The 18,455-nt window shown below is 40.5% G+C and overlaps 1 long non-coding RNA gene across 2 annotated transcripts; it reads left to right on the top strand.

Moving 5' to 3' along the window:
• Positions 1-36: 36 nt before the first annotated feature.
• LOC108639003 lies at positions 37-18,138 on the top strand. Of its 2 annotated transcripts, XR_001920191.1 has the most exons (4): positions 37-85; positions 2,074-2,227; positions 13,189-13,386; positions 17,635-18,138. It is a non-coding gene; the product is annotated as an uncharacterized LOC108639003 (long non-coding RNA). The 2 variants fall into 2 exon arrangements; XR_001920192.1 differs by lacking the exons at positions 13,189-13,386; positions 17,635-18,138 and adding an exon at positions 11,110-11,217.
• The last annotated feature ends 317 nt before the right edge of the window (positions 18,139-18,455 follow it).

The raw sequence follows: 18,455 nt of genomic DNA on the forward strand, positions 1-18,455 counted from the left end.
CAGCTGCCTGTTGATACAGCATTATAACTTCATCTTCTTTTTTTTTCTTAATTGACATTCAGATCACTGTAAGACACTGGAAAGGGTAAGTGGCTTATGTACAATGCTTGTAGCAATATCTTCCTGATAAATTGATTATTACCTCTAAAGTCTCAGCAACCCATTTTTTTCATTGCTATTTATTCTTGGATGATAAACAGTTTTAGGGGAAAGGCTTTTTCTCATCATGATGACAGTCTTCTATATTTGTTGGAAGGAATTCTCTGAGGGATTACTAAGCCAGAATGATGTCTCTGGTGCTAAAAGGGCCTATGATGTGATAAGTTACAATCAGTGTAAGATCCCAAAACAGCAAGATTTGCATTTTTCTGGAACTTTGTCCATCAGTGGTCATAAGCCAAATAATGAATTATGTCCTATTATGCAAAAAAAAAAAAGGAAAACAAAAGAAAACTTAATACTGGCAATATTTTCCTTTTAGATATGAGATAATAGGGGCACAGAAGTGATTTGTTCATTTTTGACAATAAGATGGGATACAGACAAATACACACAGATGATGTGTGTGTTTTGGGGGAAAAAAGCTGTTGAATCCTTTGGGAAAGCTTTTCTTTTGCCATGAATCAGAGTAGCTTGAAGAATGACCACCAGCAGAAGGCAGTTTTGTAAGAGGAAGATGCAGTAATCCTTGCATTCAAAGAGTGTGGATAAATGCCAAGAAGAGTCAGTTCTGTAATTGTGTAATGCTTGGAGCTCCTGTCTGATGAGGTGTAAGGTTGGCTGCAGGCATGTGGGTCACCTGGCTGAAATGAATACAGCTCCTCAGGTGCTCCAAGTACGACTTGTACATAAGTTCTTTACCAAATCAAGACATAACTATCCCACATGTTATTTGTATCATTAGCATCATTAGCATGCTGCATTCCTGACACTGACCTTTCAAGGTGTCTCTCCTTTGAACTATCCCCCAGTAATCTGAGTACGTCCAAACTTCTCTTCTAGTGCCCATCATACCTATGCCCTCCCTTTCCCTGAAATGAAGCTGGACATCAGGTGGTTCCTTTACCACTCAGAATATATATGACATTAGAGGATGAGTCCCAGAACTAAAATAGAGTATGTGCTAGCAAGAGAACCTTTCAGGACATTTTTTTCCAAACCTAAGTACAGCAACAGTATCATTCCCCTCAAGTGGTATGTCCTGAATCACACTGCCGGACTTTTTTTTTCACACCAATTTTTCAGCTCCCTGTGGCTTTTTCTAGTTTACAAAGGTGCTGTAACAGCTTACCCCACTCTGTTCTGTTCTGTGAATCTTATCTGGGAGATTGTCTTGAAATCCACAACCCTAAAAGATGGCTGCACAGAGTGCTTCTGGTTTAGCAGAAGCAGATCACAGCAGAGACCTGATGTGGAAAGAGAAATGCTTGCTTTAAGAACAAAAACTGTTTAAGGAGCTATGAACTTCCTCTGGACTTATTTGAAGCTCACTTTTCCCTCTTTTTGCTTTCCTTTTTTTTTTTTTTTTTAACAACCTGATATATAAAACTGACTATAAAACTGACTCAGCAAAGGCTTAACTGGAAGCTTTAAGCGGATAGGGCTTCCTCTGCAAATGGTACATAAATCCAGAGTGAGAGTAGCTTTACAGGAAACCTCAGTGCTCTGAGGGGAAACAGAAACCAAATTCTTGCATCATGAGTGCTACCAAGACCCCACAGCTTATTTATCTTTAAAGCATTCTGTCCGTGATGACTAAAACAATAATACAGAATAGAAAAGAATATTCCTTGATTATCCCAAGTTTCTGTTTTAAAATGGTGGCACACAGAAACCCACTTGAACCAAAGGCTGGGATCTAAATTAACCTGATGGTAAATGCTTTTAAGCTAAATGTCATGTAAACCAAGGCAACACTATTGAAATAGCAGAAATGCACTGATTCATATCAGCTAAGACTCTTGGCTTATCACTATTGCTTAATATTGGAGGGGAAGTAGCTTAATGAGCTTCTAACCTTGTCCTGGATTGTAACCACTTAATCACCTTTCACCAAGTGATTTCTCGTTACAGTGGTAATAGCAGATGGTCAGTGGGCGACGTGTGACGGGAATCTGAAAAACTTTTGCCACTCCACTGAAGGATAAGGGCAGAGCAATGATCAGCAAGGTGTAAGGCAACTGGATATTGTCACAAAAATCCTCCACAGAGAAAACACAAAAGGACGGTAGGCTCAGCATGACAGAGGGGAAACTATGGCACACCCTGCTCCTTGCTATCAAAACAGAAACTCTCTGACTAGTGTAAAGAATGTTTGTAATTCATTTTTTTAAGAGATTAATGGTAGAGTGAAAGCATCATGTGTGATACAGATGATATTGCCACCTCCTGTCAAGTGTACGACCATCCTGTTTTCAATGCCCTCACTGCTGTACTCGTCTGTCTTACATTTTCCAGCACTCTGCCCTTGGCTCTGTCCATGCATCTGAAGATGCTGCCCTTTGGATGCCATTGTGCCTGGCTGTCTCTTGTCCTTTTCCTACTGCTGAATAAGTAAAGGAATGAAAAAATCAGTTGCTGGGGAGGGGTTATGCACCTAAGAGGTTATTGATCCAGCGGATTATGTTCCACATGTTTGCAGCCAAAGATAAATTCATAACCGGGGTACACAGAAGAAATAGTGACCTATAGCTTACTCCTCTTGGATTAGTGATGTGTTGGTGTGTAATGGCTTGTTTATTTTGCAGTGTGTGTGAGCATCCAGCATGCTTTACATATATCCACATACAACAGAGCAGTATAGAATTGTATATAGCAAGAACTGCATTTGTTTCCTCCTCTTTCTTTTTAGATGTTGGTTTTCCATAAAAGGCAGGAAACACTTTTATTCATCTTTAATACTTTTGACATAAAGCAGTTTGGGAATTAGTCAACTATAATATAAAAATTATACTGCTCATGTTCCAACTTTTTCAACACAGTGATATATATTTCTGCCTACTTTTTCTGGAGTGGTCAGGTAATTGCAATGTCATCTGTTTAGAGACTTCTTATCAATGTGTATTTTTGTGTATGAAACTGCTAAAGAGAAGCACATTGTTTCCATATGGGAAAAAAATACCCACAAAACTATTTCACCTAGGAATAGAAAGTTAGTTCTCAGTACAAAATTAGAATGTAAGAAATTATTAAATTAAAAAATTAGATTACAGTTCCATTTTTTTCAGATCAGTTGTTATTAAAGAAACGAAGGAGTCATAACCTAGGAGGTTGCTGGTCTGGCCACCACAGTCCTCTGGTGTCAAAACCCAAACCAGCAATGAGTCAATAGTTGCATCACTTAAGATATACCTTAAAAAAAACCCTCCTCAAATGACATCAGAGTTGGGGACTTCACATAATAGATAAAAATACAACTGTGATTTCTATTTAAAAACAAGGTATTTAAATTTATCTGAGGCTGTGAGCTTTATCATAATGGCATTTTTACAACATGCAAATCTGGATAATTCATCCTTATGGATCTCAGCTAACAAGCAAGTGCAGCAAAACACACCCGGAGGGTTGTTATGTGTGGTCAAATGAGTTTGTCTATAGGCTTCTTGCCTTCCTAGTCAGCAATATAGGTCAGGGTCCCACTGCTCCAGCACACCTGTGCTGATGCTGTTCATGTAACCTCTGACTACATTTGTGTGTGGTCAACAATGTGTACTATTCCTTCAGCTGCTGCAAAAAGGCTTTTCTGTATCAGTGTGGACTTGTCTAAAAGGTTTCTGCCATTCATGAATACTCCAGAACAGCTCCAAGTCAGGTAGGAAGGGAAAAGTGCTTAAAGTAGAGAACAGTGAGAGCCTGCCTGCAAATCCTGGTCACTTGAGTCATGATCCAACAGACATCTACACTGACCACCTGCTCTGCAGTAAAGTATGGGCAGTACTTTTGACTGGCAACAAGGGAGAATTCAACTTCACTCCAGAGAAGCTGTGGCATGTTTTAACTTTATTTTTATTTAGAATTTCATATTGTCTAACTTAAAGCCTCCAGTTTTTGAATCTTGCTATAGCTTTGCCTGAAAGCTTTTAAGTATTCCCTCTCCCCCCAGTAGTGCTCTGCTATAGTTTTTGGTGATACAAACCTCTCTCTGAAATGCTTCATAGCATGCCCAGGAACAGATCTAGCTCCCAGCTGTCCTTCTCTCCACTTACACAGCTCAGGAGATGTAGGAGAGCTCCGCTGGGCAGCAGTGCAAGACTTCACAGGCTGTACCCGAGGGAGTGATGTTCACTTCCTGCTGCTTCTATTTTGCTCTGCAAAGGTAGTAGGTTTTGTGGGGAGCTGCTTAACAGCAGTGACCAAATAACCTCCAGCCATTGCTTTTCCCTCTAGCCTTACTTTACAGCACATGTTGAAGTAGTTATCCAATAGGATTCCCAAATCGCTCTCCAGGCAGAATCAACCCAATTACATTCCTCACAAGGGGAGACCGTGGGAGGTCATCTAGTCCAAGTTTCTGCTCAAAACAAAGTGAAAATTTAATTCAGTAAGGGTGTTCCAGGCTTCATCCAGTCAGATCTTAAAAACCTCCAAAGAAAGAGATTTCATATCCCCCCTGGCCATCCTGATTCAATGCCCGAGTAACTTCATAGTGATTTCTTTTTCCTTATATGCAGTTGAAACTTTCCCTCTTTCAATTTGTGCTCATGGTCTCTTATTCTCTTCCCTCAAACCTCTGTAAAAACCCTGGCTCTGCTTTCTTTGTAACCTCACAGGCTGTTCTTGTTTTCCCTAAAACCTTGTCTTCTCCAGGCTGAACAAGTCCAGCTCACCCAGCCTTTTCTTACACAGTAAGTGCTCCAGCCCCCAACCAGCTTGGGACTGATTTTACATCATTGTTTGGACACGTGATGAACATACTAAACGATGTTGTACCAGGAACTGATCCTTGTGGGAATCTGCTGGAAATAGTTCCACTCGTTACTCTCACCACTTTGCAATCTGTCACTGAGCCAGCTTTTAGTTCTTCCAAAGTACATCCTTTTAATTCCATACAATGCATGCTTTTTAATCATACCAACATATGCCATGAAATGAAATGCTTTGGCAAGACCCAAGTAAACTGCATTAACATGAATGGTGCTCTCTACCAGACCTTTCATCCTGCGAAAAGAGACTTTTTTGAAAAGATCTGCTTTGCGTCCAACCACATGGATTAGCATCCGTTGCATGTAATGTGTCTGGTTCTTTCTTGATTAAGCTTTGGTTAACTCTTCCCTGTGTTTTCTGGGAACCCAGTCAGGTCAGCCTCCCTGTTATTTACTCTTTCATCACTTTCAGCCAATCAAAATATCTTGGGAGCTAAGGAATAACAAAAAGGAGCTTCTCTGCTTTATTGACACTGAAGCTGTCCTGTGAGAGCTTTGGATGCAACCCAAGAGGATGCTCTACCTTAGGGAGGTTCCTGCACCTTGTGAATAAAAGGGAGCTCAGGGAACCAAAGTGAGAAGGAATTAGGTGGCTTTTGCTTTGAAGTATAATGATGTTTTCATAAAGAATTGATTTTGTAATCTCTTAGCAAAACAGTAGTGTGTCACAACACTTATAATACATGCACTCAGGCAGAGCAGCCTCTCTCTCATTTATAGAAGTCATACCCACTATAATGTTAGAAATAGCTCGAGGAGATTTTAAAAATCACTATTACCGGGAAAAAGTAACCCTTTTATGTTTGGGGGTTAGGGGGGAGTGTTTATTGTTTGGGGATTTTTTTTGCTTTTAACATATTGCAATTAAAATGTAAATGTGTAAACCTGCTTCACATTAAATTGCTGAAAAGCTTTTTCTCCCCTTGCATGAAATGAGCTTTCATTGTCAGTGAGGTATTATTGGATTTGTATCCAAGCTATTTTTAACAAATATCTCCTTTGAATGAGATAATACCAGTGAGGGTGGAAAAGCATTGATGCAACTTTGAAATTACATTACATCATATTATGTTGGTCATCCTCTTGAGGCTAGAGGGTAAGTATTTCTGTGACTGCAAACACAGATACAAAAGTCAATTTGCCCTTTATTTGTCAATTTGTTATAGGTACACGGCATATACCAAAAATGCAATTTGAGTTTAATTTTAGAGAAGAGAGTAATTAAAAACCAACCAAGAAAAAAAAAAAGAAAGCAGGCAAAAAACCCCAAATGTACCTTGTCCTCTAAAGTTTCATAATCAGAGACAAATTTATGTCAGATGATGAACTTGGAGAAAAATCCTGTGCCCTTCTGTAACACAGAAGTTTTGCAGGAGTCTGTTGCAACCCTTTGACATGGGATTTCTGTATTCTGTTTCATTTCAGGAGAAAGTGTAGGGAGCGTATGCAAAAGGAGGAAGGAGGAGTGAATTATCTAAGTTGGTTTCTCTGGGTCTGCAATCTGCAGACACTATTTTTAGTAAGTTGTTATTTCACAGGGGAAATACCAGAAATTTCCCCCGTTGCTATTTTGTCTCAGCCGAGGCATCTTCACACCACAGTCAGCTGGATAAGGAGACCATGGGGTAGGCTGTTTCCCCAAAAGTCTGTTATTATCCAAATTAGGGAGCTAAGAAGGTGACTAGGCTGTGACTAGGACCAGTCAGTTCTTCCTGAAGCTCTGCCCATATCTAACTCACATATCCTGTAAGAAATTTTCTATGAGCTCTGCTTCTTTTTTCATGTCTTTTTTAGACCATCTGTGTGGCAAAGCCAGTGTAGAGGCAGGCTGTTCTCACTATAACATGACAGAAAGACCGGGAAGATACTTCCTCCTCCCCTGGTGTATCGAGGGTGAGGATACAGGACAGCACTAGTACAAATGAAACACTAAATTTCATGGAGAAGAAGTGTAAAAATAAACACCTAGATTCCTTTTTCTGATGGATATGAGATTTAACTGTCTGAACATTTTTTTCAGAAATGAGGAAGAGTCACATGAAAGTGATTTTTCCAAGGACAGAATTTCTAGACAACTGCAGCATTAAAATGCTCAGATTTGAAGGCCTACCGTTTCTGTTTTGAACTGAGCATCAAGCACCTGCAAATACTTCTGCAATCTCAGAGTCACTGCAGAATGCATTTTGGGGTGCCTGCTCTTCTGATGCTGAAGGGGAACAGTCATAATACATCTTCCCATGCTAGCTGTAAATTAACAAAAAAAAAAGGCATTTTTTTTTACATTTTGTATAAGATCATGAAAGTATAATCACATTTGTAGTAACTTATGAGTTTACTGCTTAATTTTCCATTGATTTTTCAAAGAACTACTTTTTTTTACTGCGCTGCATAAGCAATAGTGCACGTGTTCATTATATTCTAGGGCAAGAAATTATTTTAGAAAATAGATGAAAGCAAATCCAATTTTGCTTTTATCTTTATTACGAGTTGGTAAATACTTAGCTATCAATCCAAGAAAAGCAGCAGCCTTGCTGTCTGGATTCTCTTTACCTTTTAGCTTAAGCATGTCACCTAATCTTTCTGAAATTTACACCACCTGCACCCAAAGCCCATGTCCTGTATCAGAACTCCTGATACGTACACGAAAATAATGAGTGCATGTTTATTTGGTGGCTGGCTCTATGAAGACATTGAAGAAACTGTCTTTATCCCCAGGTGCCAGAAGTCATTCATAAATAAAACTAGGGGGAAAAAAGTAATACCTTGAATATGGGATTAAAATGTAATTTTATTTGCTTTTAGTTACAACTGTACATTTGAGAAGGGCACTTGTTAATCTCTTATCAAAGCATTCTGTTTTTCTTTGATCTTACTATAATTTATTGTCATGAGTTGCCACAGGCATCTGTAATCCTGCTTAAAATCCCTCTATGCATTCCACTCTCTTCCAGGCTGGCCTTTTTCCATCCATTGTGGTGAACGTATTCTCCCTTTTGTTTGTATGTGCATCTCCCACTTGTCTCCATTGGAGTTACTGGCACTAACATGCACATAAATAGTCCTTTGGAGTGTATGTTTTCTTTGTATTTTGTTTCACATGATCATTAATTAATATGATTATTTACTACTCAGGAAGATCTCAGTTATCTATATATTAATGGAGCCTTTAGAATGTGGGAAAAAAAGACAAACGTTTTCTTGGTAGTTGTCTAAGAATAATGGTAGAGACATGTAGCAGCTTTCAGAGAGTGATAGAGTTTCACTGACATCTTTATGACATTTTTATTTAAAGAAAGACTAAAATGGAAAGTTTCAAACCTGTAAAATGTTGCAACCTCTTGTCACCTGTAAATGCCAAGTAACTGGCCTTGGTAGTTTTGAAGCAACTCCATAGTTGTTTTCTACATGCTGTGGGGTGCTGCTCTTCCTTACACACAAAAGACATTTTGCATTTATGAACTGTCCCAAAATCACTGACTTGGCACAGAAGTACTCCAGTGAAGTGTACACTTCTGAAAATGGTATCTAATACACTCAGAGACTACAGTACCCATTTCTTACTGAAAATAAAACCAAGCACAGTGGACTGTAGCAATTACTTAGCCATCAGAAACCAAGGGAATTTGATACAAACTCAGAAACAGAATCAGGTAACTTGCAGACTCTTGGTCTGAGAGTTCCTCCATGTTCATTACAAAGTTACAGCCAGGTGGAGTCAGTCCGTGTAGTACCTATAGATTTTTTTAAAGTATAAGCCTACAAATACAAAACTGAACAGATTTTAAATTTTTGTAATTCCAGTATTTCATTCAAGCAAATAATTCAAAGGTTTCGGGATGAAATGGTAAATTTTCCCTGTGCATTTCAGGATATTCTATCTATTTCTTTTTCCAGGTAGTATTCAGTTCATAACTTATATGAGTTGAAGTCTATTCCTAAAATCCATCATCTCCTGAGATGCCACAGACAACTTCCCAATATGTCCAAAACAGAGATGATGCTAACAGAAGAAACCCTTGAGCTACTCCATTACATTGCAAGAGCATCATCAGTTAAAAGCAGAAATCCAAAATCATAAATTAGTCTACATCACCTTTTGAAAACCCAGTAATAATGAAATAGGTGCTACCTTCAGCATCTTCTCAGAACGTTGTGCCACAGTTATTCTGGACTTGACACTGGTTGCCTCAGTTCACTTAAGATGGAAACTAATCATTACACCCTCTCTTTGACCAGCACATAGCAAATTTATCTCACTTTTGTCCTGCCATCTGTGTGCTGTCAGCCAGTGAGATGGTTCATAAAGAACTGTCACGTGAAGCAGAGCATACATATGAAAGCATCCCTGGATGCAATCAAACATCACCCTGTTGAAGTGCACAACTTGTCTCTGTGTCAAGGCTTTTCACCTCTCTTTCAGGATATTTTTCTAAGTCAACTAAACACAAAAATGCAACCACAAGATTTCCCAGGAACAAGTTAGTAATACCAGTTCTGCTCACAGGAGAGAAAAGGAAACTTATCTGAAAAATTCACTAAGTGCTGTTTGTTCTAAACATAGCTTAATCTCCACAATCATCTCTTCCCAGCTTGCAAGGACATTTATCTGTGAGATTTTTGCTAGGCTGAACTAGTGCAGTGGACTCTGTGAGCTTAGCATACTTCCTACCTCAAGCCTAAGATGGCTTGAGCATGAGGGATAAAAGGGAATAGCTGCTAATAGTATCTTTTTAAAAATGACAGGAGGTATTTATTACTCGTAATAGTTGTGAGTGAGAAAGAGGAGTGAAGTAACTGTTAGAAGCATCAGTCAGAAGTGGACAAACTCAGCTACTCCGAGGAGCTGAACATGGAGCTGCAACACACTTCTTGATCAGAGCAAGTGCAACACTGCCTCCACAGCCTCTGCAGCTGCAGGTTCATGGAGCCACTAAATCCAGGGAAAACATGTGGGGTCAGAAGCTTGCAGAGTTTTGGCTGACTAATAACTGCAGCAGCTGCTGACTCCCCCGTCTACTCTGTCTGCTCAGGGAACACAAGACCTTCGCACTAGAAATTATTCCCAGCTGCAGCTGTTAGATATTCATGACAAATGTCTAATGGCTAAAATTGTGTGTTGTGGACAGTGTCACCTTTCATGTCATATGGGGACAATTGTGTATTCTCCACTGTGGCTGGGACACTGAGCTGTCATCCTAACATCATCTGGAGCTGTACTCCTAGACCACAAACCACTGTCACTGAGCAGTGAGTTCTGACTGCTGCTGATGCCTTCTTTGTATCAAGTTACTGTTTTCTACCACTATAGATATACCAGGACTGAGTAGCTGCCACTGTGTCTCACTGCAAGAGAGAAAGTGTAACTGTAGTAGCCCTGTCTATGAATTGCATTTAAATCAGATTCAATTCCAGGTTACAGCAGGACAAGGGACATGCGCATCCTGTTCCATAGCACTTGGAAGTTTGTGCTTCCAAAGGCAGTGGGCCCTTTGTGCTGATGTCTGGTATCATCAGAAGAAAACACATGGAGGATTTATTCTGTTGATGAATGGAGGGAGCTGAGCTGCTACCAACCAACGTGATGTTTCCACTGGATTACTCTGCACTTCCTTTCTCCAAGTAATCCTGAGTCAATCTTCTGGCAAAAACATGCCTTTCTACCGATTTACACTGTAGAACTAACCTGAAATAATGTTTCCATGAATCAATCAATTTTCCAACTCACAGAATTCTGCAATCTTACGAAAATCTGCTTTTTGTTAACATACAATGAGATGCCAGGAACAGCCTGAGGAGCTGTAAAGCACACAGAGAAATTACTATACTATGGAGGGGTGCAGTGCAGGCCAGTGACCAACAATGCAATGCATCTCACACATGGGAGCTGTTAGGGACACAAACTGCACCAGCTCTTTTTAGGCTCCAGTGCCTTTAGGGCACTCCAGTCCAGACACAAGGGGGTGGCACAGTTGATCTGATCACGTATCATGTCCAGACACATCCTGGATATGCTGGACTTAGTGAAAATATTCGGAACAGTTCTACTGTGTGCACAACAACAACTTGGCTGTGTTCAACAGCCAAATAACCAGAAGTTTCCTCTTGAAGTAGGTTGCATACTGCCACCCCAAGTGTCAGTAGAACTGGTTTATCTGATAATAATGTGTGATCATCTGTCTTTTTCCAGCTCTAAATCTAGATTTGATGGACAGAGATCTGAAATCAAGGCCAAAAGCACAGCCAGAAGAGAAGGAAACATCACTTGCTTTCTTTGCTTTGTGAGAGAAAAAAACACTAGAGCCCAGTTCCTCTCCTGTGGAAGGACAGAACACATTGCATTAGACACTATCAACCTTTAACAGGTTCTGGGATTATTTTTAAAATTACAAAAACAAGCACATGAGTTCTTTCTTGTTTACAGGACAAATGTTGTCAGAAAATAAATCCAGCAACAAAGGGGAGTGGCAGGGAAAGATGGATAGCCTTTGGTTTCACTAACAGTCTACTCAGATGAAAATATCTCCCCTATATCTGACCCTCTGGGTGTGTTGCTGGTCAAGTGAAGCCAAGTTGCATAATGTTCAGCCAAGAGAGAACCAATTTTGGGCTGATGCACTGATGGGGAGATTTACTAGAGCATAATTATGTGTATAGACTCAGTTTAAGGAGCCACTGCAATATTTGCTATCAAGTAAGGAAATGGCCTCATCCTGAAATGTGCTGAGATCACTTGCCTGGTGCTGAGTCACTAAACTCCTGTGGGAGTTAATCAGAGCTGAGAGCTTTTGATATCTTAGGGTGTACTTCATACAGAGTGTGATGGAAAGGATACTGCTTCTCAAATGCTGACAAGCCCTCCTTTTCCCCTGCAGTTTAATTCTAGGATTTGGCACTGAAATATGTATTTTGTGTCCCCTGTTGTCATCACACACATAAATTAAGGTGCAATTGCTATGGAGAGATGAGAGGTAGAAGTCCTTTTTCAGTAATTTTTCCATAGCATAGTCCTTTTTCAGTAACTTTTCCTCATGCAAAGCAGAAAAATAGCGTCTGCCCCAGGGGAAAACTAAAAGTTAGCAGAACTTGAGTCAGTAATGCCTCTTCCCCTTTCTCTGATGTGCATCCTGTCTCTTGGCATGTACTAATTTAATCTTTCACTTTATAATGAAGAAATCCCTGAAAACATAAGCTTTCTTAACATTTGCAAGAATGTTGTCTCTGGTGTGACTTGGGTTTTAGTTCTGTTGTTGAAGAAAATTATCCTTCAAAACTATTGAATTCAGTCTATCATTTGATTGATCTGTATTTCTAAATTCACTTACACCTGATACAGAAGAGTATCAAATATTTTAAGAAGCATTTCAGCTCAAACTCAACCCCTGAACTGGATGCCAAGACACAATCAGTTTACATGAAATGAGGCACCTGAAAAGGAAAAAAAAATAGCCCTAATGATTAGCAAATTTAAGAACTTTTTCAGAATTTAAATTTATAGGTTTTGGCTGTGATGTACATGAAAAGAATCCTTCCTAATCCCTCTGACGGTGGCGTTATGTCTTCACTTATGAGTGTCATAAACAGATTGTGCCAAATCCATTCACAATCACATTTCTTAAATTTGCACTCATGCTATGATTCATTGTGAATGCCATTATACTAAAAATAACAGGAACGGCGATTAATTATGTTAAGTGCACATGTGTACATTGCTCTTTGCCATATCTCTACTATTCTTTCAGTGTTTCTTTTACACCCTTCCTAACAAGACAGTGAATCTCTAATCCATAACGTCTAATCTCTGATACTATATTCTATCATACTAAGCTGTTCCTGAAATAAAGCCCTCTAGTTTCTTATGTCATTTGTATTCTCCAACTCCCACCCACCTATTAGGAAGCTTTTGAGGCATAGTTTGTTATTCATACCACAACACAAAGGACAGCTATCCATGGGGCTGCAGAATTCTGTGGCACTAATTTACATAAGGTAGGAATTTATAAATCACAAGATACTTCTTTATGATAGTATGATTTAATGTAATTTATTCACATTCATACTGTATCTTCTTAAAGCAACTAGAAACACTTTTATTTGCTTATCGTTGCATTTTCAATAGATGGTATAACAGCTTACTAGAATACTAGGAGGTATTTATCGAGTAAGTTATTTTTAACCACAAAAATGCCCATTATAGCTCATGAATAATTAAAACCAACAATATTTATAAAGAATCGTTAACTAATTCTGCTTTTGTTTTAAATGCTAGCCACCTGCACTCTGCTAGCAATCTATGCTGAACTAGCAGGTGTTTCTCCTAAGGACCACGGAGCAGCTGACCCCCTCCAGGTAGCTCATAAGAGAGGAGAGGAGAGCAGACCAGACCACACCACCTCCACGTGGGAAAGCAAGCAGGAGTGCAGCAGCTTTAGGTGATAACAGACTTCCCTTCTAGCCCTGAATTGAGGTAAGTGCTGCCGATGTTTTGGGCTACAGTTGAGGGAGATCTGCTTGCTTGATTTACAGTAATATGCTGTAGCCTGTTTACTGTGTTTGTGTTTAATTGTCATATGTAATGGTGCCTCAAAGGAGTTGTGTTTTGAGATTATTGTCTTTGTGATCTGAGATATTTTGCAGAAGTTCAGTCTTCTGTTTGTGTGTTTGGAATCTGTTCTTTAATTAGCTGCCTTTCCCCAGGGTGACTGACCAAAACAGAAGGAAAAAGTGGTATAAAAACTTCACAAACTTTCTATGACTCTGTAACTCTAAGTTTCTTGCCTTGCTTCTGAGAGTTCCTTAATGTCTATGGCAGAAGATGATTCAGAGGAGAGGATTGGTAGAAAACCTGTTTCTTGTAGAGCAGTAAGAAAGGAAATAAGATGTGACTAGGAACCATCAGTTTGTGTGATAGACCGCTTGTCAATCTTCTGCAGGAGCAGGTTTTTCAGTGAGATGAAGGAGAAAAAAAAAAAGCCCATGTTTGCTTTTTTGATGAATCTGCGTTTCTCTGCTACAGCCTTCTGTTTCCTTGTTTGAAGAAAAAAAAATCTTGAATGTTCAGATGGTCACTCTAACACTTGCAAAAAATAGACAAACCCTATTCTCCCTTAAAAACCTACTGTAAATCTGAGTTCCCTACACCCCTTGTTCCCTCTTTGATCCCAGTTCCCACCCACAGGCTGCAGAAGGGATGAACTAAGAAACTACCAAGGCATGGGGACTACCTTGAGATATACTACTTATTTCAATATATTTATGAAAATTACTGCCAAGTATTCCAGGGGAGATGGAAAGAAATGGGTGTGGGATGTTCATGTTGAAATGTTCACACAGCCTCCCATATGCAGAGAAGTACCTGTGTTTGGCTGGAGTGGGGCACAGAGGAGCTCAGCAGCTGCCACACATGACCTCTGCTCCAAGGGGTTCATCTCAACTCATGGTAAAGGGTTGCTGAGTCCTGAAGGCAGCAGGTTCCTGTGTTTCTGGTGCATTGTGAAAGGGCAGTGGTTGTTATTGAAAAGTGCCTGCTGGCATCAAGCTGTGTTTTGACTGAGAATACTCCAATATTCACCTTAATGCTTATTCACAGGTATTAAGCAGTGTGAAAACCATGTTTAGTTGAGTTGCCAAACAGCATATGCAAAGAAGCTTGATTTTTGTAGGTTTTCTCCTTTGGTCTTGCTGCTTCACCAGAGTTAGAGGGATCTCCAGCAGCTTTTAAGTCTCTGCCTCTCTGTAGCCACCAGCAGGTTCTTGTCAAAAACCTAATTTTTATCATTCACTTTTCTGAGTAATTTCAGGCCTATAGGTGTGAAAGGGTATTGCCTGCCTTGTATCCATGATGATGCATTGTGACTTACTTTCCCCCTGAAATGTTTGAAAACACCATGAATGATGTTTTGTATCTCTCGTGCCTGAATCCTGTCACTTCTGTAGCACCCAGAGCAGGTGAGCTGGATGACTAAATTGTGTTTGGTTGCAGGTAACAGCCAGAGCTTTCCTATGACTCTCTAGCATTGCTAACACCCTGCTAACTCTTTCCACAGCTCCTTGTTACAGGCACTCTCAGTGCAGACGTTAATCGTTCCTTCCCCTGTTCCCCAGCAGCAGTGAGGCTGCAGAGGAATAATGCACAACAAATAGTTTGACTCATGCACACCTTTAGCCTCTCTACTCAGCAATGAGACCTGCATTTGCACATCAGCTTACGGAGGAATGATTTCCATAGCAACAGCAAGAATATGTGGGATAGTATGAATACTGCCTTGGAGAGCATATAAAGCACCTTCTTAAGAAATAACTGACTGCATGGGTTCTGGAAAAAAAACACTTGCAGTTGGCTATGTGAAGACAGTGTTGTGTAATTTTTTTTGTTGTGGTAAAAAAGAATTCATGTTTTGTTTTAGACAACATCACTTTCTTAAAAAGACATTCCTGTGTAGAGAGAATGGGGGACTTCTGCTTTGTGTAAACTGTTAGTGGATGCAGAGACTATGGAAAGATCCATGGTGATTCTTCAGCAGCACAGTGAATTAATAGTTTTAGTGAAGATCTAAAGGGAGGTTACCTGAAGCAAGCATCAAGGGGGAGAGAAGAATGACAGCTCAGTTGATTGAGGGGGCAGGGAAGCAGGATCAGGTGATAGTCCTTTTAAATAACAGGTTTTATGGTCACTACTGAGGGGCAGGCTTTCTGTTATCAGAAGACAGGGAGGCGATGCTCTGGTACTTGGGGATGCAGATCCACAAAACAGGAAATGACAACTATTTAATTCTTGGTGACATGCACGTGTCTGTCTTCCTCTTGCTGCTGTTGTCTTACTGATTCTCTTCCTATTTGTTTTTGAGGGGTTTTTGTTGCCCAGCTCCATGTAGCCACAAAGCAGACAAGTATCTGGACACCCCCACAAAGCTTCTCTGGGGAACATGGTCAGACAAGTGTGTTGATTTCTATAGGTTCAGATGCGTTATTGCTTCAGGAGGGTTGGCCCTTTCCTTCCCGGTCCTTTTGTGAGCTTCAGGGAAATGTGTCCTTGGGCACGCACCTGCATCAAGCTCTGCAGTGCCAGCAGTGATTACTTGGATACAAACAGCTCTGTCTTTCTGAATGGCATGAATTGCTTCAACTCATTATGGGTGGAATGAACAAAAGTAACAATGATGATTTCATCACTTCCTTAGTAGTGTGGTACCTAACCAGCAATGTGTGCTGTACTGCAGCACAAGTATCTTAAAAATAAACAGTTTTGGAAGGGGAAAATTTCTTCATGTTTCAGATATTACTAAGTTTAACAGCTAAAACCATTGGAAGTCTTGAATCTCATGCTTAAGTTGGATGTTGCAGAAAAGCTCCACGTGCCATAGAATTCCCGCCCCTTCCACACATTGAGAGATCTGGATGAGTTTTCACAGCCTATCTTTTCTCAATCTTTTTCTCCACCTTTTGATAAATGATTACTATTCCTGAACAGATTTACTTATTGACTTACACAACCAGCTAATATTTTTTTCTTCTTTCCTAGCCTGAAGGCTTCTGTGCACTCTGTTTCTAGCGTTCTGTAATTGTGCATGCAAAGTCAGCAGCAACAGTGAGAGCCTTGGCAACACACCCAGTGAGGGGGGATAGAAGACGTGCCTGGTTTTGTCTGCTCAGTACTTTAATAGTGAGAAGGCCAGTGTGGGGACAGTGACAACTGGCTGTGGCCCTGTATGGACTCTGTGTGCCTGTAAAGCACCAGCTGGAGGACTGGTTGGGCCCTTGTATTTGCAAATTCCCTTTGGAAATACGTGTGCTCTAGCTCTGGCACTTGTCCTGAGAAGGGATCCTAAACCTATGTCTCCATATGTGAGCAAAGAGCAGGGCTGTGGGATTTCTTCAGGCAGTGGTGCTGGGAATGGCAAGCCAATGGCAAGCCCTGCCTGCAGAGATCAATAATGGTGGGTTATCCCACAGTGTCTGCTGCTGTGGGGTTTAGATCTCAGGAATAAAGCAAGCTATTTTTTTTTAATGAGTATCGTGTACTTCCAGCTTATGCTTTAATAGGATTAAACAGTCTCAGCATGGCCTTGGCAGGATATCACATACCCTAGGGCAGGAGAGTCTAGACTCCCTGTCTGCCCCAGGCATCCTCAGCCACTTCATCCTGGCATGCAAGGAGCATGGCTCTATGGGCACCCTGGCAGGTACGGTGTGGCTGAATCCAGCCCTAACATACACTGGCTTAATCTGAGATCAGGTTATTGCCTGTATAAGAAGCAGGTTATTACTTGCTAACTTGAGTTTTAAAAAGGCAAAGGATAAGCTGGAATACTGCATTCACTGATGGAAACATTATACTAAGGGATACATCTCTCTCTGAAGAGTATTGGGCAGGAACCATAAGTAGTTCAATGCCACCTCCCTCTGCAGGAATCTTTCCCTCCTCCCTCTTTTTTCCGCTTTTGTCTTCTGCACATGACTTGGTCCTATATAGACATGTAATGTCTAACACAGTGTGACCATCTGAGAGTGTCCTTGTTCATAGGGTTGCTTATTCCAGGCTGATGTGTTGCAAAGGAGGTTGAAAGTCTGAACCAGTGTGGAATAACAGCCACATGCTGCTTACACTTGGTGTAAGCAATGAGTTTCACTCTGGGAGCAGGGGATCTTGTAAAGTGAGACATGAGTGCCTTCTCATCACTCTTTCTTCTCTGCATTTACTTTTTTTTCCTGCCAGCTATATCTGCTCTGCTCACATGCCAGTTCTCCTGGCAAGTCTGAAATATGGGAGTTATAGACCCACATTTCAATGCCTGCCCAGCAGACATCATGGAGGACATGTGCACTTTCAGGATGGAGATCTCCTTGCTGGTATCTCTGAAGGCAGATCTGTGGAAGCAACTTCCAAGTAAAATGAAAGACTGTAGAAGACCAACACTGGAAGCTTTTTTGTTTTATCCCATGTAACTGTTTTCTTCATGACAATGCAATGTCTGTGTCAAGGCTATAAAATAAAATACCTCTTTTCCAGAAATGAATAAATCAGAGTTGTCAGCCAAGCCTGCAGGTCTCCCATAGTCAATAAGTGCACTTGCAAGTCTGAAAAGGAGATGAATCTTTCTGGGACAGTCTACAAAACAGTGAAACATGTTCCCCTGCAAGCTAGAGATTGTGGTAGCTTTCAAAAAAACAAATCCCAAGAACAAGTTGCATATCATCCAAACTATAGCAGCAACATAGTAGGATGTATGTTCTTGGGGGGTCGAAAAGCTACTAAAGCAAAGCACTCTGCTGCATGTGCTTGGGGGAAGGGGGGTGGGGAGGGGGAGGAGTAGAGATTGGAACAAACAGCATGTGACAGACTTTAGCTGTGTTTTTTAATGCCAGACTGGAAGATACTCAGAAGATAAACTGAGTGAAGGAACTTAGACAGAGCAGTGCTGAAGAGATTTCCATGGGTCACTGTGCTTTGGTTATTAGGGCATTGAGCAGACTGCTTCAATGCTTTTAAGAATTTAATAAAGTGTATAACAGTTGATCCAACACTGAAAGTTAAAT

This window comes from Manacus vitellinus, unplaced genomic scaffold (genome assembly GCF_001715985.3).
Source record: "Manacus vitellinus isolate BGI_N305 unplaced genomic scaffold, ASM171598v3 scaffold_15_pilon, whole genome shotgun sequence".
Lineage (NCBI taxonomy): Eukaryota > Metazoa > Chordata > Aves > Passeriformes > Pipridae > Manacus > Manacus vitellinus.